The sequence below is a fragment of the Mesoplodon mirus genome (genome assembly GCF_964341445.2).
Source record: "Mesoplodon mirus genome assembly, chromosome: 1".
Classification (NCBI taxonomy): Eukaryota; Metazoa; Chordata; class Mammalia; order Artiodactyla; family Ziphiidae; genus Mesoplodon; species Mesoplodon mirus.
Window position 1 is genome coordinate 26,437,881 of NC_138976.1, and position 26,927 is coordinate 26,464,807.

The 26,927-nt window shown below is 37.2% G+C and overlaps 1 long non-coding RNA gene across 4 annotated transcripts in view; it reads right to left on the minus strand.

Annotated features, from left to right (window-relative positions):
• Positions 1 to 26,927, minus strand: part of LOC309803486 — a 565,063-nt gene that overhangs the window by 515,439 nt on the left and 22,697 nt on the right. The gene's annotated exons all lie outside the window — the stretch shown is intronic.

Consider the following 26,927-nt stretch of genomic DNA (forward strand, 5'->3'; position numbering starts at 1 on the left):
ATATTAGGTAAGAATTACAATAACCCTGACAGAAAAAAAAAATCTAGTCAAACTGTAAAATGATTTTTCACTTCCGTTTCTGAGTCATTTAGCACAAATAGCAAACCAAAAATAAAAGCACAACATCAGGAAAGGAATCAACCTAATTTTGTATTATAGATAGATACATACATACATATAAACATACATGCATACATACATACATATGTACATACATATAATACATCTAAACATTCATACATCTAAACATACATACATATAAACATAAAACATGCAGACATACATAAACATACATGCATACATACATCCATGGTTAGATACATAGATGAGAGATATTGTGTCTTAAGCGTGTAATACATACTTATAATTTTATAAATTTTTACAAACAATATCCACAAATATGTTGTGATATTGAAGGGGCTTTTTTTTAGCTTTTAATCTGTATTATTAATACTTAAATCTTTTAGAGACCATATTTTTTCCACTGGCACAGGACTGCTACTGCCTGGATAGAGACAGAATTTTACTTTAAATTATCCATTAGATGAATCTAATGGATAATTTATGTTATATGGGGTTATATGTTATTTCATACATACTACGCTTTTCTTCTAAAAATCAAAATCTTGAACAAGATCCATGTCTCCCAAAGTCCTGTCTTCTTATTGCTACTACCCTATGCCTATTAGGCATAACCTTGCTTAATTCTGCTGATTGTCCCACTTTAATGTAAGTACTGCAGTCCTTTCTACTTCAAACACTTATTCTTCAGTCTCTAATCCTGGGATCCCATCCCTACTGCCCTTTCTTGGGATTTGACCCTGCTGAGACCTGATCCTTACAGCTTCAACTGATGACTCTTTCAATGGAATAGAGTGCTGAGTAAGCCCTTAACAAAGGAGAAAACAAACAAAACAAAAACACTCTTCTTTACTAGATCAAATATAATTGCAAGATTTGAACTTATGAAGCAATGCATCCCTCTCATTACTTGCTTAGCCGCCCTTCTGGCCATTTCTTTACCAGAGCCTAGGAGCCCAATCACAGTTATATCCCCAAGAGCTGAGAACCATTCCTCCTGGGTTGCTTGGACAGTACAGCTCATACTGCTCATTAGGTTCTGTCTGTTTCCTCCATTCTGTCTTGAACCTACTAAAGGAGGCTTTGATACATAGATGAAGTTATAAAAACCTCTCTGCTCCATGAATCCTAGAAAATCGCCAAAGCTCCATAAATATGTGCCTATTTCTACTTAAATCCCTGAATACTCAACAGCTCTATCTCAAATACCAATTCTGTCTGATTCCTAAACTCCAAGAAAATCTGCCTGTTTTACGCAGAAACCTTCTGTTGCTTTTCCTGTAACCTACCAAATCTGCAGGCACTGACTCCAATAAAATATCCTTCCTCTACAGAATCCATGAATCAAGACTCAGCCAGATTTCCTAACCTACTGGGCCTGGGATTCCTGCTCTGTCTAGTATTATGCTTCTTTCACTGGAATGAAAGAGGAGGTAGAATGGTTTGGTCACTGGTCAGGTCCAGAAAAATCAGTACACACCACACCAGGAAAATAAGGAAGCTCAGAAAAATTTAAGAAAAAATCAACTAAGTTTTGATGCTGTACTCAGTAGCAATAAACAGTGAGACTATGTTTCTTTGGATCCCTTAGATGTAAGAGAACAAGAATCCAAATGGAAGTAGAAATTGTCTAGGCTGGTCAAATCCCCAAAAAGACATGATAGTACTAGAGCCCCCCATTCTATGAGCCTGAACACCCCAGGGTGATCTAACAGTTACTAAACTCAGATGCAGTATCATTAAGCAAGCAGCCCAGAGACCAGCATCTCAAATGTACAATCAATGAACGGTTTCAATTAAAGTATTCTAAAAAAGATCTGAAGTGGCTTAATATTGAAAATATATTAAATATATTAAATAATATATTTATTTAATATATTTATTAAAATAAATATGTTAAAATATATCTAAACACAGTCCTATATGTAGATAGACATATCATAGTTAAAGTGAAGAAATAAAATCTATTAGCGAAATTAAGCTAGAGGAATCTTTACCAGTCTTTGCCATGTTCAAGCTCACAGTTCTGACCACTTACCTTAGTGTGATGAATGAGGCTGATAATGGAAAAATTATATTCACCACTAGGCATTATATTCATGAGATTGATGCGAGGGTGACTTTTCTCACTTGGAAAATTAAATTTGCTGAATTAACAGCCACCAGCCCAGTTGGAAGGATAGTGTAGAAGGGCATTACTTATAAGAACAAATATGACATAATAACAACTAATGGCTCTACAAACGGTATAGAAGCAGATTTTCTTTTTTAATTCATCTCTCCCTGCTAATGAAACTGAAGATGATATGTATTGTTTCTTGTCAACACCACTGATGTTGCGTTTTGGCCATATGCAGAAAGCCTAATAAATAAATTTGAATGAGCTAGACTGTCACTTGATAATTATATTCTAAAAACACTGAGTTTACACTAACATGGGATAGCCATGATACCCAAAAGAGATGTCTTAGGTAAATACACAACCAGAAGCTCAGCATCCACATTTCCATACTCAAAACACAATGAGGTAAAAGTCCCTTTGATATTCTTGGAATCAATAACAGAATTTACACATAAAAAGGGCTTATTATATATAAGTTTAATACATAATAAAGACCACTCATCAGTGCAGAAGAGAAAGAATACACAGTAAATAATGCTGTGATAAATTTATATCTGTAGCCCATAAATAAATTTTAGATGAATAACAGTTATATGCACAAATTGAACTTTATAATACCTAGAAGAAAATATAATTATATGTAAAAAATGTACATTGGAGAAGAGTCATGGAAGTCATCTTAAAAATCATGAAAGAGTTTTTAAAGTAATAGATTGTTACACCTTTTTTCTTTTTAAAAAAATTTGAGTGTGGCAAAATATAAATAACATAAAATTTACCATTTTAACCATTTTTAAGTGTACAATTCAGTGGGATTAAGTACATTCACAATGTTATATAACCATCACCACTATTTCCAGAACTTCTTCTTTATACCAAATAGAAACTCTACCCATTAAGCAATAACTGCCCTTCCTTCTCTCACTCCAGCCCCTGGTAACCTCTACTCTACTTTTGGCTCTATGAATTTGTCTATTCTGTATACCTTATATATATGGAATCATATAGTATTGTCCCTTTGTGTCTGGCTTGTTTCACTGAGCATGATGTTTTCAAGGTTCACCCATGTTACAGTGTCAGAATTTCATTCCTTTTATGGCTGAATAATATTCCATTTCATGTACATTTCTAATTTTATCTATTCATCTGTTGATGGACACGCGGGTTGTTTCCACCTTTTGGCTACTGTGAATAATGCTGCTGTAACATTGGTGTACGTATACCGATTTGAGTCCCTGTTTTTAATTATTTTTGGTATATACCTAGGAGTGGAATTGCTGGATCATATGGTAACTTACGTTTAACTTTCTGAGGAAACACCAAACTGTTTTCTGCCATAATATCTTTCTGTTTTCTGTTTAATTTCTGCAATGTCTGAACACAGGTGCCCCTTTTTTATGTTTCAACACATTTTTTTCCAACTTTTTCTTTTTCTCAATTTTTTTATTGTGGTAAAATACACATAACATAAATTTATTATCTTAACTATCTTTAAGTATACAGTTCAGTGATAGTAAGTGTATTCATACTGCTGTACAGCCATCACCACCATCCATCTCCCAAACTCTTTTCATCTTACAACTCTGAAACTGTACTTATTAAACAATAACTGCCCATGACCCCCTCTCCACAGCCCTTGGCAAGCACCATTTTACTTTCTTTCCTTTTTTTTAAAAATCTCCCCTTTCCCCCACCCCCTAGCCTCTGGTAATCACCATTCTACTCCCTGTCAGTATGAATTCAGCTTTTTGTGTTTGTTGTTGGCTTTGGTGGGGTTTTTTTGGACTCCACATGTAAGTGAGATCATACAACATTTGTCTTTCTGTGTCTGGCTTTTTTCACTTAGCATAACATCCTCCAGTTTCATACATGTTGCTGCAAATGACAGGATTTCCTTCTTTCTTAAGGCTGAATAATATTCCATTATATGTATCACACTTTCTTTATCCATTCATCAATCAACAAACATTTGGTTGTTTCCATATCTTTGCTCTTGTGAATAATGCAGCAATGAACATGGGAGTACAGATATCTCTTCAAGATACTAATTTCATTTCCTTTGGTTATATACCTAAATGGAATTTTGGATCATATAGTAGTTCTATTTTAATTTTTTGAGGATCCTCTACACTGTTTTCCATAGTGACTGTACCAATTTATATTCTCACCAACAGTGTACAAGGATTCCCTTTTCCCACGTTCTTGTAAACAGTTGTATCTTTTAAGTTATCGTAACACATACTTATCCTTGTTATCTTTAACACATCCTAACAGGTGTGAGGTGATATCTCATTGTGGTTTTGATTTGTATTGCCCTGATGATTAGTGATATTGAGCATATTTTCATGTACATATGGGTCATTTATATGTCTTTAGTCCTTAGCCCATTTTCTAATCAGGTTATTTGGTTTTTGCTATTGCATTATAAGAGTTCCTTATATATTGGGGATGTTAACCCCTTATCAGATATATGGTTCGCAAATATTTTCTCCCATTCCATAGGCTGGCTTTTCATTTTGCTGATTCCATATACCCTACAAGTGCAAAGTGCCCCCACTGTACCAAGCTCAGAGTGTTTGCCTGGCCTACCCTGCCCCCATCTTGACATCCTCCCAAAAGGATCTGCTTTTCACACACAGTGAAAGAAGAAAGAAATGAACCTGCAGTTGGGGGAAGAGCAGAAGGTGGCCTCCTCCAGACCCCAAGGGCTTTAATCAAAATCCAGGTTTACTTAAGAACCTGTCTCTTGACACAGGCCCTGTCCCAGCCAAGACAAACCCAAGTCATGTTGATCCCCTGCTTCCTTGGGTCTGGTGTGACTTTATGCAGCACTGGCTCAGCGACTCTGAGACTCAGGATGTGAGAAACCTGCTTGGCTCTTTCTGTCCTTTCTGTAGGTAGCAGTGGCAGGGGCGTTATCCCTTTTCCCCCAGAGTCTCTGGGTGTGATCTTAGCCCTGTCAATGTTTTACTCAAATGCATCCATTTATCCAAATTGAATGGTTAAGATCTGTGCATATGTATATAAACTATACCTAAAAATTTAAAAACTATAAAGAACAACAACAACTTCAAGTGGGGAGGAGTGGGTGGAAGTAAATGGGAAGTGGGTGGAGTTAGATGAACAAGAATGGCAGAAATTGATACGTACTGAAGCTGGGTGATGGGTGCATGGGGGGGAATCATTATAGTCTCGTTTTTTAAAAATATATATTTGAAATTTACCATAATAAAAAGTTTTGAAAAGTTAAAAGATAAATACAAGTGGAGAAAAATACTTGTAGCAAATATGACTGAGTCAATCTATCAAGAGCATGCACAGATTAATAAGAAAAACCCTACAATTTCAATAAACAAATTACAAATGGCATTAATATATAATTCACAAAAGGAGAAACGCAAACAACTAACATATAAGGGCTTATATGTTAAACTCCACTTATCAAAAAGTAGAAATTTGAATACGATTCTTTTTTGCCTATCCAATTAGCAATAATTTTTTAATGTTAAGTTCTACTTCACCCCTACCAGAGTTAGTAGAAAAGAAATTAACAGAGGAAATGAGACCTGATGATCATAGGAAAAAATATTTAAGGGATCCCTCTGGCAAAAAGAAAAAAATGCCACAGGAAATTACTTTCTCTCATACCCCAAGCTGGTTTGTTCCAACCTACAATCCCAGGTCGCCCACCCTCTGAGATGTGTTCTGGACTATATCTTTCAAATCCATAACTAACAAGCTTTATCCTTGCTGTGTTATGCCTAAATTTTAGTTCTCCACACACCTTGCCCTTACTCCCTGATCTCGTATCTCCCCATCTTTTAGATGGAGTCCCTAACCTCTGCTGTCTAGTCTTCTAAACTTGACTCCTTTTCCCACTAAAATGATATACGTGAAACTTCCTTATATCTAGCAGAATTCCCAGTGTCAGCGCCCCCCACCCAAGCTGATATGTTTTTATTCAAATTATAGTGGAATCACATACTCATAAAGATAACATGGCATTATCTATACCATAAAGATAATAAAAGTAGCTAACCTTATTATATACTTCCTATGATCCAGGCAATCATGAGTGCTTTACATACATTATTCAATTGAGGCTTCATAACCCTCTTAGGTGGGTAGGTAGCAGTATTTTTATTTTGCTTATGAGGCAGATGTTAAGTGACTCATCAGCCTCACAAAGCTGCTGATTCTAGCCAAGCTGATCTGACTCCAGCACACACTCTACTGCCTCCCTGGGCTTTTATGATGTAGAGCACATCATGAAGACCGTGATTTGACCTACAGAATAAATCCCTATTATAATACAATGTAAATGCAAAGTCCTACTGTATCTTACAGCATCTAGCCAAGGAAATCAAATATCTCCTGGGAAACAAGTCACTACTGAAGTAAATAGAGCCTTATTTTTTATAAACCATTATTTTCTATGACTTTTCTAGTAATAAGAATTGACAGATACAAAACAAACAAACAAACAAAAAAAAAACACCACACCATCACATAACACTGAAAGGCCACTGACTGACAGGCAAATGCAGTCTTATATAAAACCAGATATTAGCATGCCAGGATGCTGAGTGGAACTCTTCCTGTGGCCCAGAACTGATACCGATCTACATATGAAATCTACAGACACTGAGTCTCCGTATCAAAAGGGGCAGACACCTTCCCTCAAGGCTTACTAGTAGTCAAAACCAACACTATGACTGAGAGCAATCCACTGACCCTCACACCTCTTCCCAGGCCATGTAAGAAGCCTGGGCAGGGAGAGGAGAGTGATCAGGGTCCCCATCCTTGCAGAGAGTACAGTACTCATTGTGAGGAAACTGCCTTTTCCCTATCCTACAATGCCAAGTTTGCTGGAGGGAGGAGGGATGTGCTGCTCCAAGAGTTGGGAGTAACTTGCAGAAAGGGAGACTGCTAGCATCTCACTGTGCCATGAGTAGAGCAGAGGGGAGCCTGGTGAGAGAGTTCTAGGGAGGGCTTGGCCTGAAGACGGGGGCGTGTAATTGAACACAGACTTGTGCTCACTTCTCACTGTAGATTTCTGAGTAGTAATCCTGGGAAGAAAGGATGTGTGGCACCTCCTCCCCAGTTTCACGGCAGAATGTATGGAAGAAAACCTCAGTGGTTTCCATCGGTCCACAGAAAGGACTACAGAAGAGAGGAGGGACAAAGGAACTAAAAGGGCTAGCCAGATACCCAGGACAAGTGAGGTGACACTCTACCAGAGAGAGGACTGAAGATATGGACCGCAAGAGGGCTGCCCTCTCTAAGGAAGTCCTCGTTGACAGAGTGGACCAGGCTGGCCTGAACAAGAAACCATCATGTAGAGACCATTTCGTCAGCAGAGGCTGCCAGAAGCAGATAAGACCAAAGTGACCAGAGTGAGTATGGATGGGCACCTTCCCACAACTGGCAGGTGGTCAAGTATAGAGGACTGTTGTTACCTCCTCTATCCTCTATCCAAGCACCCCTTGCCCCAATCCTAGATGGTCTACTTGACAGAGAGTAAAAGAGAAGATGTCTTAGAACTCTCTCTCTCTGCCCCTCTCCTTCTCTCCCTCTCTCTTTCTCCAATCCCCCTTCCAGCCCACTCTTTGGGTCCCTTGAGCAATGGTTATGGGGAAAGTTTTAAATTGGATATGATACTGGAGTTTTAAACTGCACTGGACTGAGCTTATGCATCAAAAATGGTCAGAATGTTTTGATACTTAACTAAGATGCCATTAAAGGAAGGGAAAAGAAGATTCTACAGAGTTTAGTAGAAAGAATTGACTGGAAAAAAGTTAAAGTGCTTAATATATCCCACCTGTGCTGTTGATAGATCAATTACATTACACCACACTGTACTGGAAGAACTCTTGCCAGATTCTTACCACTTTAGAGCACGATGTGCAAGGATGCCTGAGGTACTCCAGTACCTAACGCTAGTTTTCTAACCTTCTTGTTTAAAAAAGAATCACTTAATACAATTTCCCTTCCGTGGCATTCTATCACTAGAAATCCGGGCACCAGGAGTTAAAAAAATCAAGTCAAACTAAAGACATAAGTCACATTTTTGCACATCAGATAAACCTGCAATGGGACCTACAGCCCCCTTCTCTGTGAGTCATCTTAATACTACGGAAAGCTGTGACCTTGTGTTTCCAGGAGGACCAGTCATGTGGCTCTGCTGTGCAGATGAGTCATAAGAAACCTGGCCAACCATACTCTGACATCCTCAAACTACCTCCTTGGGAGCTGGCCATTTTATTTCCACTCTCCTTTTTTTCCCCTCATATTTCTTTCCAGAAGCCATACTTATCTGAATTAGTATGACAAGAATATCCAGCCTGTCACCCTATGGAAAGGACAAGAAGAATTTCAAAATTCACTGTAACTACAAAGTGATTCTACTATATGATTCCTACTTTAAAAAGTAAAATAGCTTCTTTTTTTTCTCCACCAGAAAGTGGTCCAGATTCTCAACAGTCTCCAGTCTCAGTTTGGTACCATAATTGCCATAAATAAATTTCTTACGCACTAAAACCAGTTTTGCCCTTTTCCCAGGAGACTTTTGTAAAGCTCAACATAAATTCAGCTATCTCATATGATGCAATTGTGATTTAGAAAAAGCCAAGACCATCATCAATACACAGTTCCATCCTCCCACACCAACAGCCCAATCTAACTGCCGCCAAGTCCCCAAACCCTGAAACTCCCACCCACAAGCTGCCAAACCCTCTGGTTGCCCTATCACTGGCAGATGCTACGATGCTCTGTCAGTAAAAGGTTTGTGAGAAACTGAAAAGTGTACAAAATCAAATAGAATGCAAAGACATTTTTACTGAATTCGGTATTTCAGGATTCTGGAATACTTAATGCTTAAGAATTAAGAGAGATTTGGGGATCAATATCCCTGTGATTCTCTATTTGGTCAACTTCAAAATGGCTACTACCTGCCTACCCCAAAAGGAATCAGAGATGGCAGTTTGCAAAGACTTTGAACCTGCCCCATAAAAAATATCATATACATACAAGTCTGTAAATACAAGGTATTTCGATCATGAGGAGACTTGTGTGTGCCAAGGTCATTATTTCTATGTTTTGAAGTAACACAATGAACACTCAGAAGTGGAGCAAAGTTATCCTGCTAAGGGGGAAGCCATAATCCACTGTCATTTACATGCACTGCATTGAGCTACGTCCAAGGACATTGACTTAGTGACATAGTGAGCGGAAACGCCATAACCACAGTCAGGTTACTCGTAAAGAGCTCACTAAGGTCCTTCACCAAATCGTGTAATTTTTTATGTGAATCTGGGAAGCAATCTGAGACTCTGAGCCCCTCATCTTACACATGGGAAGACTGACACCCAGGAGATTTGTGTCAAACAGCTCAGATAGCAAAATGACTAAAATCCAGAATCCTTGATTCCAAGCCCTGTGCCCTTTCCACTCCTTTTTTCTGTTACCCAGCCTAATACAAACCCACTGTTCCCACATACACTTTGCCCATCCAAGTCTCACCTCTATGCTACTACCCCTGTACTCCAAATCCCCAAAACTGCTTCTCTGACTGCTTGAGCTGAAACTCTCTTTTCCCAATTCTTAACTCAATCCCTCCTGGGAGCACTGTCCTTTCCCTAAGACCATGCCCCTAAACCTTGGGCTACTTGTCCTTCCCAATGACTACCTCCTGTCTCAGATTTCATTCCACCCAGCCCCAGGACTCTCTCCTCTAATTCCTAAACCCCAGGCATCCTTCAATCAATTCTTACTTTGAGACCCTGTATCCTGCAGTAGTATATTAGTTTTCTATTATATTGGTATTTTATTGTGATATAGCAAATTACTGCAAAGTCAGTGATTTAAAGCAACACGGATCTATTATTGTAGAGTTGTATGGGTCAGACATTCTGACATGGATCACACTGGACTAAATTCAAGGTGCATTCCCTTCTGAAAGTTTTGGAGAGAATTCATTTTCTGGGTTTTTCCATCTTCTAGAGGTCTTCCACATTCATCGACTCATGGACTCCTCCTCCATCTTAAAGTCAGCAACACAGCACCTCTCTGATCCTGCCTCCATCATCACATCTCTTTCCCTGACTCCCCTCTTCTGCCACCCTCTTCCACTTTTAAGGACAATTTTGATTGCACTGGGCCAACCAGAATAACCCAGGATAACCCCTCTTTTTTAAGGTCAGCTGATGAGCAACCTGAATTCCATCTGCAACCTTAATTCCCCTTTGCCACATAACCTAATGTATTCACAGGTTCTGGGCGTGAGGACATGGACATCTTTGAGGGGCCATTAATCTCTCCTCTTCCCTTCAGCAACCTCTCCTCATCCCTTGACACCCTCCACCCTGATATAGAGAAGAATGGATTCTAAATCGACTGAATCCCCAAATGACCACTGGGGCTTGTGGGGAGAGATGTTCCCAGTGGTCATTTGGGGATTCTTTCCCCAGAGATCTGGGAGGGACATTGGCCAGGGCACTCCACAACCCTTTGTCTGCATAGAGCTACAGAGGGCTGAGCCTGGAAATGGAGAAGAGAAAGTTAGGACCTGGCATGGAATCCAAGGACCCAGAAAGACCAGCATACGCAGTGCTATTGCTAAGGCTGGCCTTGTTGCTGATCAAACAGAACATAAACACACAGGCCACTGACTGTGTGGGTTAGGCCTTCAACTGAAAATTCCTTGGAAACGGACTTCATAGTGAAAATTATGAAAGTCATTGCATTGTCAGGTAATCTACAGTTGCTTTAGGAAAAAAAAAGTCCCAATTCAGACAATTATGGAAGACATTATGGAATCAGCCCTAGAGAGTCCTATTAACCACCTTGTAAAGACTTATTAATTTTGAAAAACTTGAATATTCATAGGAAATTGCAAAGATAGAATGAGGAGTATCAAATGTAAACATATATAAACAGAGAAGTGTTTATAGTTCTATGTCATGAGATTTACACTTGACAAACGTATATGTCTGTGTCCACCACTTGGTCAGAACCCTACAAAGATGGCAGCAGCACCGCATGGAATTGAAGGACTTACCTACCAACAGGCCTTGATTGGGTGGCTTCTACGAATCCACACAACCCTAAGATACAGCATGCAGTGAAGCACAGAGAACTTGACAAGAGCCTATATCAGCAGTGTGAAACCACAGGGAACTCTCAGTCCTTGAGGCATACCTGCTGAAATGGGGAAATTCTCTTGAAACATTTTCAAACGGTTTATGCTCAGTGTATGGGAACTGTCTGACAACTTCAAAGATGCCAGCCGTCTCTGAGAAGAAAGATAGGAGAGCTGACTGAAATACAATCTTAAGGTCTCACTTCTCTCCATCCCAGGAAAGAATTCAAGAAAAATCCTCTGAATCAGTCCCACAAAGTATCACAGAATGTTAGACCTAAGATGGCCCGTAGAAACTTCCTAGTTTGGTCCAATCCTTTTATTTACAGATGAAGAAAAACCTGAGAGCTGGGATAGGGAAAGGACTGCTCAGTCATACAGCTAACTAGCAGGTGTGTCAAGATTAGAACCTAAGTCTTCTACCTCCCAAACTGGCACGTTTTCTTGTGTCCATATTATCCACCTTCGAATATATACTCTGGAGATTCCAACATGATTTTAAGTAAGGGGATAATATGATCAGATGAGTAATGCTGTGTGGAATGAATATGAGGGGGGCAGACACTGATAGGAGGAGACCAGTAAAGAGGCTGTTGGAATATACCGAAGACTATATATCATGGTGGTTTCAACTAAAGTGACGGTGATAAAAGTGGAAAGAAGCAAAAGGATTCAAGATAGATGTTGGAAGTACAGTCAGAATCAGCTGAACTCTGTCATCTGGGTCATCAGTAACAAATTTCTGACCATGAAATAGACCAAGGTGAGTAACCTGTAGGAGGGGTCATACCTGAAAACTTGGCCTTATTGTCACTGTTGTTATTAGGACCCAGTAACAGCTACTTAGTTCAGATGGTCCCACTTGTCTTGGCAAGCAGCACCTACCTGGCTAGCACATTTACAGTCCCAGCTTCCCCCATGCACTTAGACAGGTTCCTGACTAGAAAACCGATACACAGACCCCAGGATTAGGTTTAATTGTACACTGGGTTTGGGGTACTGGCACCTCTGTCTGTATCAGCTCTGCCTTATCTGCTTTTAAGTTCTTCTACTTGCAGGTTCAAGTCAGCCCAGATTTAGTGGCACATTAAGAGCTTCCTACCCCGTGTGCCCAGAAAGGCAAAGCAACAGCAACCTTGATGCTGGTGTAAACATCAAATGAAACCTGAATCATCCAAACATTCAGCACACAGCTGGTTCAGGAATATACTCCCTCTATACTAGATCCTCTGGTTTCCCGCTGGAGCTGGAATCCTAACCAGTTCACTGGGGAACCTCTGTGAACTAATGACCTCTTCTCTAATGTCTGTAGCCCTTTCCTGAGACTGGCTTTCTACACCCCTCACTCTGTCTCCCATACTCCTCCCGGGCTTGCAACCCAGACACACACAGACACCAAGAACAATTACTGACCCAAAGACCTGCTGTTGCTCTCTGCATGTTTCTCTTGGATTCAACAGGGAATCAGATGCGAGTTGGTTTTATCACATTCCCCCAGGCTTAGCTTTGGTTTTTTCATTAAAAAAGTCTGCCTTGTTTGTTCATTTTATAGTGGTAGAGGGAAAAGAGAATGGGCAACCCTCAAGCACTCCTCATTGAGATGTAAATTCATGCAACCACTTTGAAGAGAAATTTGGCAAAATCTTGAAGAGGTAAAGATGCACATATCCTATAATCCTATCCCTAGGTATACACCCAAGAGAAGTGGATAATAGACCCACCAAAAAAATAGTGGAAGATTTTTCAGAGCCGTTTTATTCCCAATAGCAAAACTGTAAATAACCCAAATGTCTAACAAAAGAAAAGATAAACAAATTGTAGGATAGTCATAAAATAGAATATTAACCAGGAATTTAAAGAAAACTTACTTATATACAATATTAGTGAAGCTCAAAATATTATGTTCAGCAAAATAATCCAGACCCGAAAGGTATATACTGTATTATTACATTTACAAGAAGTTTAAGAATGGGCAAAACCAAATCTAAAAGGTCAAAATAGTGGTTATCTCTGATGGGACATAGAGAATGGGGTTATTGACTGGAAAGGAAATGCGGGAACTTTCTGGGGTGTTAGAAATATTCTATATTTTGATCTGAGTGTATACATATATGAAAAGTCATAAAATTGTACACTTAAATTTGTGCATTTAACTGTGTCTAAATTATACCTCCAAAAGTATGAAAATAAAAACAAGTATCAGTAATATGTTATCATTATAGAATGTTTTAAATAAAGATAAGCAAAAGGAGTAAATAAAATTGTTCACTCCCACCAGACATAACTACTGTTAAGTACTTTTTGTAGCCATGTATTTTTTAATTTACAAATCATGCTACTTTTTAAATCAGTTATTTTCTATTGAACATATTTATTATTTAATCGTTTTTATGAGAAGTGATCTTCAAACCTTTTAGTAGCAAAAACCTTTCCTGAAACAAAATTTTATGTGAACCCTCAATATACAAATATTGCTCTGCTTAAAGGATATTTAAGAAGTCACACCTGTCTATGAGTCCTACTCTGTGTCCACCTCTGGAAGCCTCAAAGCCATCTTAATAGGACCCCAGCAGTCTGAAAATCACTATCTTGGTTCCATTTGTAATAAATGCATTCCAATTCATGAATGACCCACAGTTTTGGTAACTCACATGGTGATAACACCTGAGTATTCACAGCTTCTTCTCCTTTAGACCACAAAGAAAATTCTGCAGTTGTCTAATGAGAACTGACCACATTCACTCACATCCCTCAACATGCCTCAAGAAAAGATTGTTTTGTCCAATCCGCCAATAAGGCCTTTTTAAGGTAGATAGGCGCGTGAAGCCAAAAAGACTTGTGAAGTATTACAATGGAAAGGGAGGGAATTGCCAGCTGGGAAATAGATTCAGGAAAGGGAAAGATAGATGGTGAGGAAGAAGATAAAGATATCTTTGGTTTGGTTTGTAAAGATAAAGTCCAAGAAAAAATATGAAAGAAATTTTGGACAAAGAGGTAATGGAGCTAATCGGAAGCAGCTGCGGAGGATGGAAAAGATATTGTAAGTTGGAGGAATTTGACATCTTCAGAGCAGTTGGAACAGGAAAGCTCTGAAATGCTTTTTCCTAGGTAATTAACTAGTACCCACCCAATGTTATTTCTTTATAATACAGCATCTTTCCTGTTATATGAATTTATAATGAATTTATAACTTCATTATACGCTAATAAGTTATATACACTTGTGACTGTTTCTAGACTTTTGATTCTATTCTTGTGATCTGCATATCTATTTCTGAACCAGTTCCACACAGAACAAATCATACTTTCACCATATGTTTTAATAACTTACAGGGCAAGTCTCCCTTCATTACTTTTTAAAAATATTTTTTAGATATTTTTAAATGTTTGTAGTTCCATCTAAACTTTAGAATCATTTTGTCGAATTCCCAAAACCTGTCCTTTTTATTTTGGTTAGAAGTTATAGAGTAATTTAGAGGAAATTCACATTTTTATCATTTTGACTCTTTTCATCCAGAAATATGGTCTGTCTCTCCACTTATTCAAGTCTTCTGCCCTTGGGAAATTTTGTTGCTTTCTTCATACAGTCCTGCATATTTGTTAAATTAATTCCTTGGTCTCTATTTTTTATTGCAATTGTGAAAGAAATCTTTTTTTTCTATATAATTTTCTAGCTGGTTTGTGTTGGCATTTATTAGTTTGTATTGGTTCATATATGCATGGGAAACCAACATGCATTATGTATATATGTATACACATACATGTGTATATATGATATGATATGTATGTATATATGTGGGCACACACACACTAACCAGACAGCCTATCAAAAATTCATATTAACTCTAAAAGTTCTTCAATTGTTTTGCTTATATTTCCTAAGTATTTTCTGGGTAATGATAATTTTGTCTTTTCCTTTCCAAAATATATACTTATTTCCCTGTTTAAAACAATGGCTAGGAACCCCTATAATAATGTTAAATATTTTCAGTGGTATATGGCACCTTTAATTGAATGTTTCTAAATTCTCACCATTAAATGTTTATTCTTAGTTTCTCATGATTAGGCTTTAGTATGTTAAGAAAATCTCCTTAGTAAGTCCTACCTTACTAAGAGTTTTACCAATAATGGATAGTAAATTGTATTAAGTGCCTTTCTGGCATTGTGTTTGTTCCTCTTTTAGCCTATTTAATATAATGAATTACATTAATAAATTTCATGTTGAACTAACCATAAATTCCTCAAATAAGCCCTACATTACATGATTATAGTATAATATGTTTAATTACATCGATTTTCATAGGTTAGATTGGTACAGTTGTGTGTGTACATTAGTTTTGTCAGATTTAGGTATCAGAATTATGTCTGCTTCAAAAAATGAATTGAGGAGATTTCTATACATTTCTAATATCTAAAATACTTACTTAACAAAAGAAATATCTTTTCCTTGAACATTTCCAGGAATTACCCATAAAATCATCAAAGCCTCATGCTTTCTGGGTGGAATAGATCTTTGACAATCTTTAAAATTCCTTCTACGGGTCCTGGTATATGCAGGTCTTCTTTAATTAATTTTGGAAACTTGATTTTTTTTTTCCATCCATTTTATCATGAGTTTCAGATCCATTAGCTTGAAAATGAGCATCATGTTCACTTGTGACTTATCTCCCTCACCTCTGTGGTTTCATGCTCATTTACAATTCTATGGTGCTGGTTTTCCTTTCTTCTTCTTTGGCCTTAGAGGTTTTGTTTGCTTTTTCTCAATAGATTAAATGGATTTATCATTTCCCTTTATGTTTGCCAACTCTGTAATTTTTGCATTTAACTTTGTTTCTATCTCCTACATCCTCAGTTAATAGAACATCCTCATTGTTCTATTTCTAATTTCATCAATCATTTATTCTTCCCTTTTTCATATATTTATACGTTTAAGGCAACAAATCTGCTAAGTATTGCTTTGGCCATACCCTTAAGTTTTTAGGAGCAGTTTTCATTGTCATTAATATATACATTTTCTCTTTGTCCCAAAAGTGATTTAGGAGAATGTCTTTTGATTTATTCAAGAGTTTAGATTTTTTTGGCTTTAATCAATTTCATTGTTATGGTATTGTAGTCAGAGACAGTGGCCTATACATTTTCTGCTTTTAGAAATTTAAGTTTTCTATCTGGCCCATTATATAATCACATTTTATAAGTGTTTAATATGGACACTGGGAAACAATGTATATTGTCTCTTTGTTAGGGCATAGAGTTTAATATATATCATTAATTTTTCTCATCTGAATTTTATATATCCTCATTTCTTTATCCATTTATCTTCTCAATTACTGAGTTGCAGTTACTGTGATCATCTCAAATCCCCCTAGTATTTGTAATATTTTGGTTTATATAGTTCAGTGTTGTACCCTCCAGATATAAATCTCTCTTATGAATTCTACCTTTTATCAATATAAAATACATTACTTTGTTTTATTTAATATTTCAGATAATGCTTTTGCCCTGAAATCTATGTCTGATGGTACTACCACCCATTCGTTTGTTCTTTACTATAATTTTTGCCCAACTTCAAATTTAACACCCCTTGCTCACTGTTATAATGGCATACAGCTAACTGTTGGTTTGGTTTGTCTAGAGGTAAAATATACATACAATGAAATGCCTAACCTTAAGTGTACATCTTTTTTTTTTAAGTCTACATCTTGATAAGTTTTGATAAATGTATCAATCCATGTAACTACCACACCAATCAAGATATTGAACATTTCCATCACTCCAGAAAGTTACCATATGCCCCCACAGGCAACCACTATTCTTATTTCTATCAACATAAATTTTCCCTCTTCTATAATTTTATATAAATAGAATCATTCAGTATGTTATTTTGTGTCTGGCTTCTTTCACTCAACATGATGTTTTGGGGATTTGCTCTTATTGCTGCATATATCAGTAGTCCATTCTTTTTTCTTGCTGAGTAGTATTCTTTTATATGAATTATACCATAATTTATCCTTCTGTTGATGGATATTTGGGTTCTTTCCAGTTTGGGGCTAGTATAAATAAAGTTGCTGTGAATATTCTTTTGCATGTCCTTTTGTGGGCATATGTTTTCATTTCCTCTGGATAAATACCTAGAAGTGGAATTTCTGGGCCACAGCACAGGTATGTGATTAATTTTTCAAGCAACTGCCAAATATTTTCCAAATGATTGTATAATTTTGTACTCCTGCCAGCAGTTTCTCCACATTCTCACCAGCAGTTGGTGTTGTCTATCTTTTTAATTTTAGCCATTATAATGGATATGAAATGGTATCTCATTGTAATTCTAATTTGCATTTTCTCTGAAGACTAATGGTAATAAGCAATTTAATGTGCTTAATGGCTATTTGTACACAGTCCTTTATGAACTACCTGCTCAAGTCTTTTGCCCATTGTGTATGGGGTTGTCTATTTATTATTGATTTGCAGGAGATATGTATATTGTAAACATTTTTGCCCAGTCTGTGTCTTCCCTTTTCATTTCTTGTTGTGGTAACTTTTGATGAGCAAAAGGTTTGAATTCCAATTTATCATTTTTTTTCCTTTCTATTTAATGCTATTTATGCTCTCTCTAGGAAATCTTTGCCTAACCCAGGTGTGTGTTTTCTTCTAGAAGCTTTATAGTTTTTGATTTTACATTTGTGTTGATAATCTACTTCCTAAGTATTTTATGGTTTTCGGGGTTATCTGATATAGAATTATATGCTTAATTGCATTTTCCAATTGTTTGCAACTGATCTATAAAAATATAATTGAACTTGTTTCTGTGGCCCTTCTAAATTCATTTATAAGTACCAGTAGTTGTTTTACAGATTCCTTAAGATTTTCTAAGTACAGAATTATGCCTTTTGCAGGCTTTATATCTTTTACTTCTTTTTCTTGCCTCATTGCAATGGCTAGGAGCTCCAGTGCAACATTAAACAGAAGTACTAAGAGAGGAGATCCATACTTTGTTCTCAGTCGTGGGGAAAGGCTTTCAATATTTCAGTGCTAAATATGATGCTGCTACAGGTGTTTTATAGATGCTCTTCAACAAGTTAAAGAAGTTTCTTTCTATTCCTGATTTGCTGAGTCAAAAATTACTGAATTTTGTGAAATGCTCTTTCTGTATGTATTGAAAGGATTATATAGGTTTTCTCCTTTATTGTGTTAAAATGTGAAATAGATTAATTAATTTTGGGGTTAAGCAATTTTGTTTCCTGGACTAACCCCCACTTGATCATGATGTATTAATATTTTTATACAGTCCTGGATTCAACCTGATGATATTTTTAAAGGACTTTTATTTCTGTTTTGGTATCTGGGTAATGTTCGCCTCATAAAATGAGTTAGAAAATGTTCCCTCCTTCTCTATTTTCTGAATTTGTTTAACATTTATATTATTGCTTCTTTAAATGTTTGATAGTATTCACCAGAGAGACCATCTGGACCTGTAGTTTTCTTCACAGGAACGTCTTTTACCACACATTCAAAATTTTAAATAGATATAGGGCTATTCAGATTTTCTACTCCATCTTGTATTAGCTTTGGTAAGTTGTGTTTTAAAGGAATTTGAAAACATCTAATTTCTTGAATTTACTTGCATCAAATTCCCATAATATTTCTTTATTAATCTTTTAATGTCAGTATGATCTATAGTGATATTCCTCTTTGATTCCTAATTATGGTAATTTCTGTTTTCTCTCCTTATCAGTCATGGTAAGAGTTCATCAATTTTATTGTACTTTCAAAGGAAAAACTTTTGGCTTTGTTAATTTTCTCTATTAATTGTCTCTTTTCTATTTTTCTATTTCTGTTCTTTATTGAGTTGCTTTGGGTTTAACTGGTCTTCTTTTTCTAATTTCTTAAGGAGGTTTGGAGACAGAGCAAGCTATGAACGAGATTTATGTGTGAAGGACACCAAATTCAAGCCTGAGTATCACTTTCTCTTGAAGTCTTGGAGACGACCTCCAGGTGGTAGACACACACACACACACACACACACACACACACACACACACACACGATACTTGGTCTCTAGTAGCAGATGTTCAGATGTTCTTCATCTTTGGACACAGATTGAGTGTTTCTGCATATTGCAGTACATCATTTGTAATCCAGGGCCAATCAAAGTCCTGAAGGACCAGTTTGACTGCTTTGAACATGTCTGGACAGCCTACTGGTACATCATCATGGTCCAGACTAACATACGTCTGGACTTTCAGGCAAGGATAAGGTCCTAAAGTTTAAGCCTCTGTTTCGCATTTCTAAAGGTTTTCCTAGGAAACTAGTGAAATGAGAGTTGCCTCAGTATCACTGTCTACATATATTTGAGTTCTTTATAGGTACCAGAATTATGATGGTTATTTATTCTGGACTGTGGTCCCAGATATTTACAGCTACAATTTTGCAGGTTTTAGCACCCTGATAAACAAGTGATGTCAACCGATTTGAACTAACTAAAATTCTAAAACGTTATCAGGTTATCAGAGTGGTGGGAGAAAAGGTATATGTGAGGGTTGAAGTGAAAGAAAACAAGGGGAAAAGATTACTACAGTTTCAAATATAACTGACGATGTAAGCAAGGGGTTCAAAAACTGGAAAATAAGAGAATTAGATATGCTGCCCTCCAGGATGGAAGTCTGTGGAAGCCAGTGATTTCCAAGGAGGCTTTAGACCTAAAAAGTGGGTTGTTTGGGCTTTCTGGATATCTTCTACTTTCCTCAGATTATTTTCTCCTACCCCTTTCTAACAGTAAGTAGTATGTCTTACTATGATCTATTTATTTCCTTGATGAACTTAATTCTGTGGAAACTTTTCCATTGTGAAGTCATGAAATGGCAAAAGAACTTGGAAAAATAACCAATCTCATTGGAGATAGACCTGACTCCAACCTGGAGATCTCCTCCCAAATTTGTGGGCATCCATTCAGTTTCTTTACCACCAGAGCTATATTCAGGGTAACTGAATAAATCTAGAAGTTGTGGGAGCTCTAATGTGGCAGTGGAGGTGAAGGTGGGGCCCGCTTGCCAAGAACAGTCTGCTCTCATAAAACATTTAAAGCATGGCAATATTTTTGCACATTTTTCTGTAATTGAATATCATTAAGATACTGAATATACAATGCATCTTGGTTTTTTTTATTCTTTCAAAAACTATTTATTGAATGCCTACTATATACCAGGCATTGGGCATTGTGCAAGGGATAGAGGGATACAATGGTGAGCAAAGAAACAGAGAAAAGAAAGCTAAAAGACAGTCATGAGTGGAGAGGATAGGAGTGGAGAAGGTGGAATGTTGGTATGCTCCTTTATTACCAAAGACTTTGCATATTCTTGGGTCCTTGAATCAGAAAAAAGTAGTTACGCTGGATCCCTCTGACATGTATAGCAAGGAGAGAGAGAGAGTGTGTGTGTTTGTGTGTGTGCTTGTGTGTGTGTATGTGTGGTGGTGGTGGTGGATTTTGGAGATGAGGGACCATAAGGAGAATACCTCAATTTCTGCCCAATAGAAGTGGGAGGATGGAATCACTGATGTTCCAGAAGCTAAGAAAGGAAAAATGTAAATTATTTTCTTTACGCATGTGGTTTGCACAACATCCTCCAACATAAGACTCCCACTTGGGTCCTAAAGTTGGAAAAATCTAGGCAGTATGGAGATGGTGAACAGAGCAACAAGACTTGACATGGTATCCCAGGTGTCAGCACTAGTAGACAAACTCCTAGAGTGAGACCTTTGTAAGATATTCTTCAGGTTCATTAGCCATGTGCATTATAAATCTGGAATTAATGTCATTTACCTAAATTATAGAGATGTATTTCTCACGTAAGTCCCTATATGCAGGCAAGGTAGCAAAGAAGAGTTCTTTAAGTGGGGATAATGTGAAGAGCCCCTAAGAAGGATTCCCTACCCTAAATCGTATTTCCCATGTTGAATGAAATTCATTTTGTTCCACTGCTTAGAACCCATCTTTAATCATCTCTCTATAACCACAAAAGCAGTTATAACATAGTACAGTAAAGATTCTGAAATCAGATTGCCTTGTTCACTGTGAGCTTAATTGCTCATGTGACTCTGGGGTATGTTTCTTAATAGCTAAGAATTACATTTATTGAGCATGCAATCACTTAGCAACTACAGAGCCAAGCACTTTACATGTATTTACATGTGTCATTAATCCTCACAATACCCTATGAGGTATGAGGTAGGTAGCATTATTAGCATCATCATCATTATCAGATGAGGAAATTGAGGCAAGTATGTAACTTTCAGGTCCAAAACTAGTAAATTGAGGAGCTGAAATTCAAACCTAAGTAGTTTTAACTACTATACTACAGTTCCCTCACTTAAACCCTCTAAGCTACTATACCTACGTCAGACCATAGTTGTAAAGATTAAGTAAGATAGTGGTTGCAGACTTGATGGAGTGTAAAAAGTGTTCAACACTATTACTATTTCAGATAAATCAATTCTTAAAAAAAAAAACTGGAGCAATACCCAGCAAATCCAATTCTACTTTACTGAGCCTCTATTATGTATTAAGCTCTGTATCAGATGCTAAAGTGATATACTGATGTATAAGACTTGATTCCTGCCCTCAAGAAACTCACAGAATTTAAGGCTTACTCACATGTTCCCCACATAAAATCCTTCAGGAGCTCTAAGTTGCTTTCAGAAAGCTCATATCCCTACCTTGGCACAAAAGACCCATCAGGATTCTACCCCTTCTAGCCTCTCTGGCCTCATCTCCTGCCACTTTCCCCATCCACACTTCAGCCTAACTGAGCTACTTATCATTCTTCAGAAGTGCAAGACATTTCATATCTCCATGATCTACAACATGCTGTCCAACTCAAATCTGCCTGGAATCCCCATCCCCTGCTAGATTAGATGCTCCCTCTCTGTGCTCCCACAGAATCCTGCACACACTCGCTGCACTTATTACATTGTACTGCAACAGTCCTGCTCATCTGTCTCCTCCACTATACTGTAAGCTTCTTGAGGACAGACTGCCGTAGTGGTCTCCTATCCTAACTCCCAAAACAACATATGCGTGGTAGACATTCAATGAATGTGTATAGAATGAACACATTAGTAAACTATAATTAGTGCTCTAATGGAGGTATAACAATTTAATGGTAGAGTGAGTAAAGAGTGAAACAGATTGGGAGGGTCTGCAGTGACTTCTTTAAAGAGGCGGCATCTGAATTGGCTCTTCATGGGAGGGTAATGCTTGGATCAGTGGATACATGCAGAGGACCTCCCAATAAGAAAAGCCTTGAGGAAAGGCCCTAGAAGGAACCTTTGGAGCATAATAAGTAAACCTCTATGACTAGAACATAGGAAAAAAACAGAGAGGATAAGGTCACTGAGGCAACAAAACTGGGAATTGCAGAGAACCCAGATCACCAAATCTATTCTCAAGAAATTTTCAATTAAAAATATCTTACTGCTGTACTATAAAACTCTTAGAGGAAAACACAGGAACACTCTATGACATAAATCACAGCAAAATCCTTTTTGACCCACCTCCTAGAGAAATGGAAATAAAAACAAAAATAAACACATGGGACCTAATGAACCTTAAAAGCTTTAGCACAGCAAAGGAGACCATAAACAGGACAAAAAGACAACCCTCAGAATGGGAGAAAATATTTGCAAATGAAGCAACTGACAAAGGATTAATCTCCAAAATATACAAACAGCTCATGCAGCTCAATATCAAAACAAAAAACAAACAACCCAATCCAGAAATGGGTGGAAGACCTATATACATGCTTCTCCAAAGAAGATATACAGATTGCCAACAAACACATGAAAGGATGGTCAACATCACTAATCATTAGAGAAATGCAAGTCAAAACCACAATGAGGTATCACCTCACACCAGTCAGAATGGCCATCATCAAAAAATCTACAAACAATAAATGCTGGAGTGGGTGTGGAGAAAAGAACCTCCTTGCACTGTTGGTGGGAATGTAAATTGATACAGCCACTATGGAGAACAGTATGGAGTTTCCTTAAAAAACTACAGATAGAACTACCATATGACCCAGCAATCCCACTACTGGGCATATAACCTGAGAAAACCATAATTCAAAAAGAGTCATGTACCAAAATGTTCATAGCAGCCCTATTTACAATAGTTAGGACACGGAAGCAACCTAAGTGCCCATTGACAGGTGAGTGGATAAAGAAGATGTAGTACATATGTACAATGGAATATAACTCAGCTATAAAAAGAAACAAAATTTAGTTATTTGTAGTGAGGTGGATGGGCTTAGAGTCTGTCATACAGAGTGAAGTAAGTCAGAAAGAGAAAAACAGATACCATGTGCTAACACATATATATGGAATCTAAAAAAAAAAAGGTACTGATGAACCTAGGGGCAGGACAGGAATAAAGACGGAGACATAGAGAATGGACTTGAGGACACAGGGAGGGGGAAGGGTAAGCTGGAACGAAGTGAGAGAGCAGCATGGACATATATACACTACCAAATGTAAAATAGGTAGCTAGTGGGAAGCAGCCACATAACACAGGGAGATCAGCTCGGTGCTCTGTGACCACCTAGAGGGGTAGGATAGGGAGGGTGATAGGGAGGGGATATGGGGATATATGTATACATATAGATGATTCACCTTGTTATACAGCAGAAACTAACACAACATTGTAAAGCAGTTATACTCCAATAAAGATGTTAAAAAAAAATCTTACTGCTGCAAGTAATGTTATCCACTCCCAGTTCTTCTATTTGCATTTCTTCTCATTCATTCATAACCAACCCATGATGACCACATCAAAAATACAGGGATGTGTACAAGGAGGGATTGTAGCAAAAGGATAGAAATGGGGAAAGGAAAATAGTATGAAAAGTAGAAGGAAACGGCACTAAAATTAAAATGCCAAGCTGATAGGAGTGTCTCACCTGTATCAGATCAGGGACTATGTCATCAGCAGTTTGATTACTCTTACATTTATTTAACTTTATGTCATGTTTTTTACTACATAAATTTCTATAACAGGCCCACACTAACTTATGATGCAGAGACAGTGATCCCTGAAGGCAACCAGTATCATTTTAGAAAGGAAATCTTTTGACCCATGTACTCTGCACTCCACCCAATAAGCCACTGACATTACTAAAGAGTCAGTGGATCTGATACAGTATTAAATACAGGCTGCATCATGCAACAAAATTCACAACCACTGTACTCATTGTATTCCCTGCTTTAAGCACCAACTCAATATTTAGTGCACACCTGTTAATGCGAAAGACACTGTTGTTGGCACTGACAGGGATACCTGGATTAATCTGGTATGATCCAGACCCTTAAAGAATGCACAGAAGAGGTGAGCCAAATGTGTACATGATAATGCAATTCAGAGTGTCATAAATTTATGAAAAATGTAGCACGAAAGCAAAAAAGAAGCATTCATTAATCTTAACAGGAAAAATGGAGGAAGATTTCATGGCAGGGTTAACTGGGACTCCTATGAAAAGTTTTCATTGTATTTCTTTTTTTATTTTCATAATTTTTTAAAATTACAAAGGTGATATATGTTCATTATTAAAAAATCAAAAAATACAGATAAGCAAAAACCACAAATAAACCACTATATTTTAGTATATGCCATTTAAAATTTTTATTTATTTATAAAAATAAGAACATATTTTACATTCTTTTCAGTAAGCAGCTTTCTTCAGGCAACAATATATTACAACCATCTTTCCACGTTATTTACTATACTTCTGCAACTGACTTTTATATTTTAAAGGTGCATATCACAAAAAGAGTACACAGTAAAAGCATGTCTCCCTCCCACCCCACCCCCATTATCTTATAGTTTTAAACAGAAGCAACCACTGTTACCAGTTTCTTGTGATGGTTCCACAAGTAGTCTATGAATGTATGAGCATATGTGTATATATTTCTCTTTTTAAATAAATGGCAGCAATGCACTCAGCTTTGTACCTTGCTTTTCTCCCCCTAGGCAGTACACTTATCATTGCCTTGTTCCTCCTAATGGCTGCAAAGTGTTCCATTATACAGATATATAATAACTTATTCATCTAGTACCTTTTGATGGATATTCAGAATATTTTCAACCTCTTGCTATTACAGTATTGCTACACATATCCTTAAAATATAAACATGCACACATTTGTGAATATATCTGCAGAAAAATTGCTAGAAGTAGAGTTTTAAGGTCAAAGGATAGGTATATTTTTAATTTCATAGATATTACTATAGTGTCCTCCATTCAGATGGTCCTAATTTCTACTCCTGCCAGCTACAAATGAGAATGCCTACGTATTCCCTACCTGTGGCTGCCCAGCGAGACACTATTTTCCATTCCCCTCCCTGACCACACACAGACAGGTGAGGTCACTTGTCTGGTAAATGGAATAAGGAATGTGAACAGAAATGTGTGTCACATCCAGGCCACAGAAACTGAGAAGAGAATACGCATTTTCCACCCTTTCTTTGCTTTTCTACCAGCTGGAAACAGAAGATTTCAAGGCCTTAGGGAAAGAGAGAGCCACATGATGCAAGGAACCCAAGTTCCTGAATCACCATATAGAGAAAAACTGTCTATCAACCAGAAACATCCACATTGGACTATTACATGAGGGAGAAATAAATTTCTATTGTATTAAGCTGCTAAAATGTTGGTGTTTGTTATAATATCTTGCTATATGCTAACTAATATACCAAGATACCCCTTTTTATATAAAACACCAGATCCACAGTCCAGAGAAATACACTTGGGAAATGCTGCTCAAGTATTTCAATGTTGGGGGGCTTCCCTGGTGGCGCCGTGGTTGAGAATCTGCCTGCTAATGCAGGGGACGTGGGTTCGAGCCCTGGTCTGGGAGGATCCCACATGCCGTGGAGCAACTAGGCCCGTGAGCCACAACTACTGAGCCTGCGCGTCTGGAGCCTGTGCTCCGCAACAAGAGAGGCCGCGATATGAGAGGCCCGCGCACCATGATGAAGAGTGACCCCCGCTTGCCACAACTAGAGAAAGCCCTCGCACAAAAACGAAGACCTAACACAGTCAAAAATAAATAAATAAATTAATTAATTAAAGTACCCTTAATTAAAAAAATGTATTAATAATAATAATAATAATAATAATAATGGGAAAAATGCAGCAAAGGAGAATGGACCCTACATGGCGTACTTCGAAAAAAAAAAAAAAAAAAAAGTATTTCAATGTTAAGTATGAAAATGGCTATTAAGAAAGTATCCTTCATTTCCTGGATTACCAAGAGCTGTTTTTTGTTTCTTTTTTAAAAAAAAAAACAAGAATGGGTATTGATTATCAAATACCTTTACAATGTCTGTGGAAATGACCCTAAGATTTTTTCCTTTTACCTATTAAAGTGAGATATTGCATTAATATTTCCTAATGTTGAAATAGCCTCACATTTCTAAAATGTGAGGTTTACTTGGTTATGGTATTTTTATATTATATGATATTGAATGCAAAAAATAACCAGAACAAAATAATATACTGGGAAATTCTTTAAACATGATTTATAAATTTTAAATTTCAATTAAG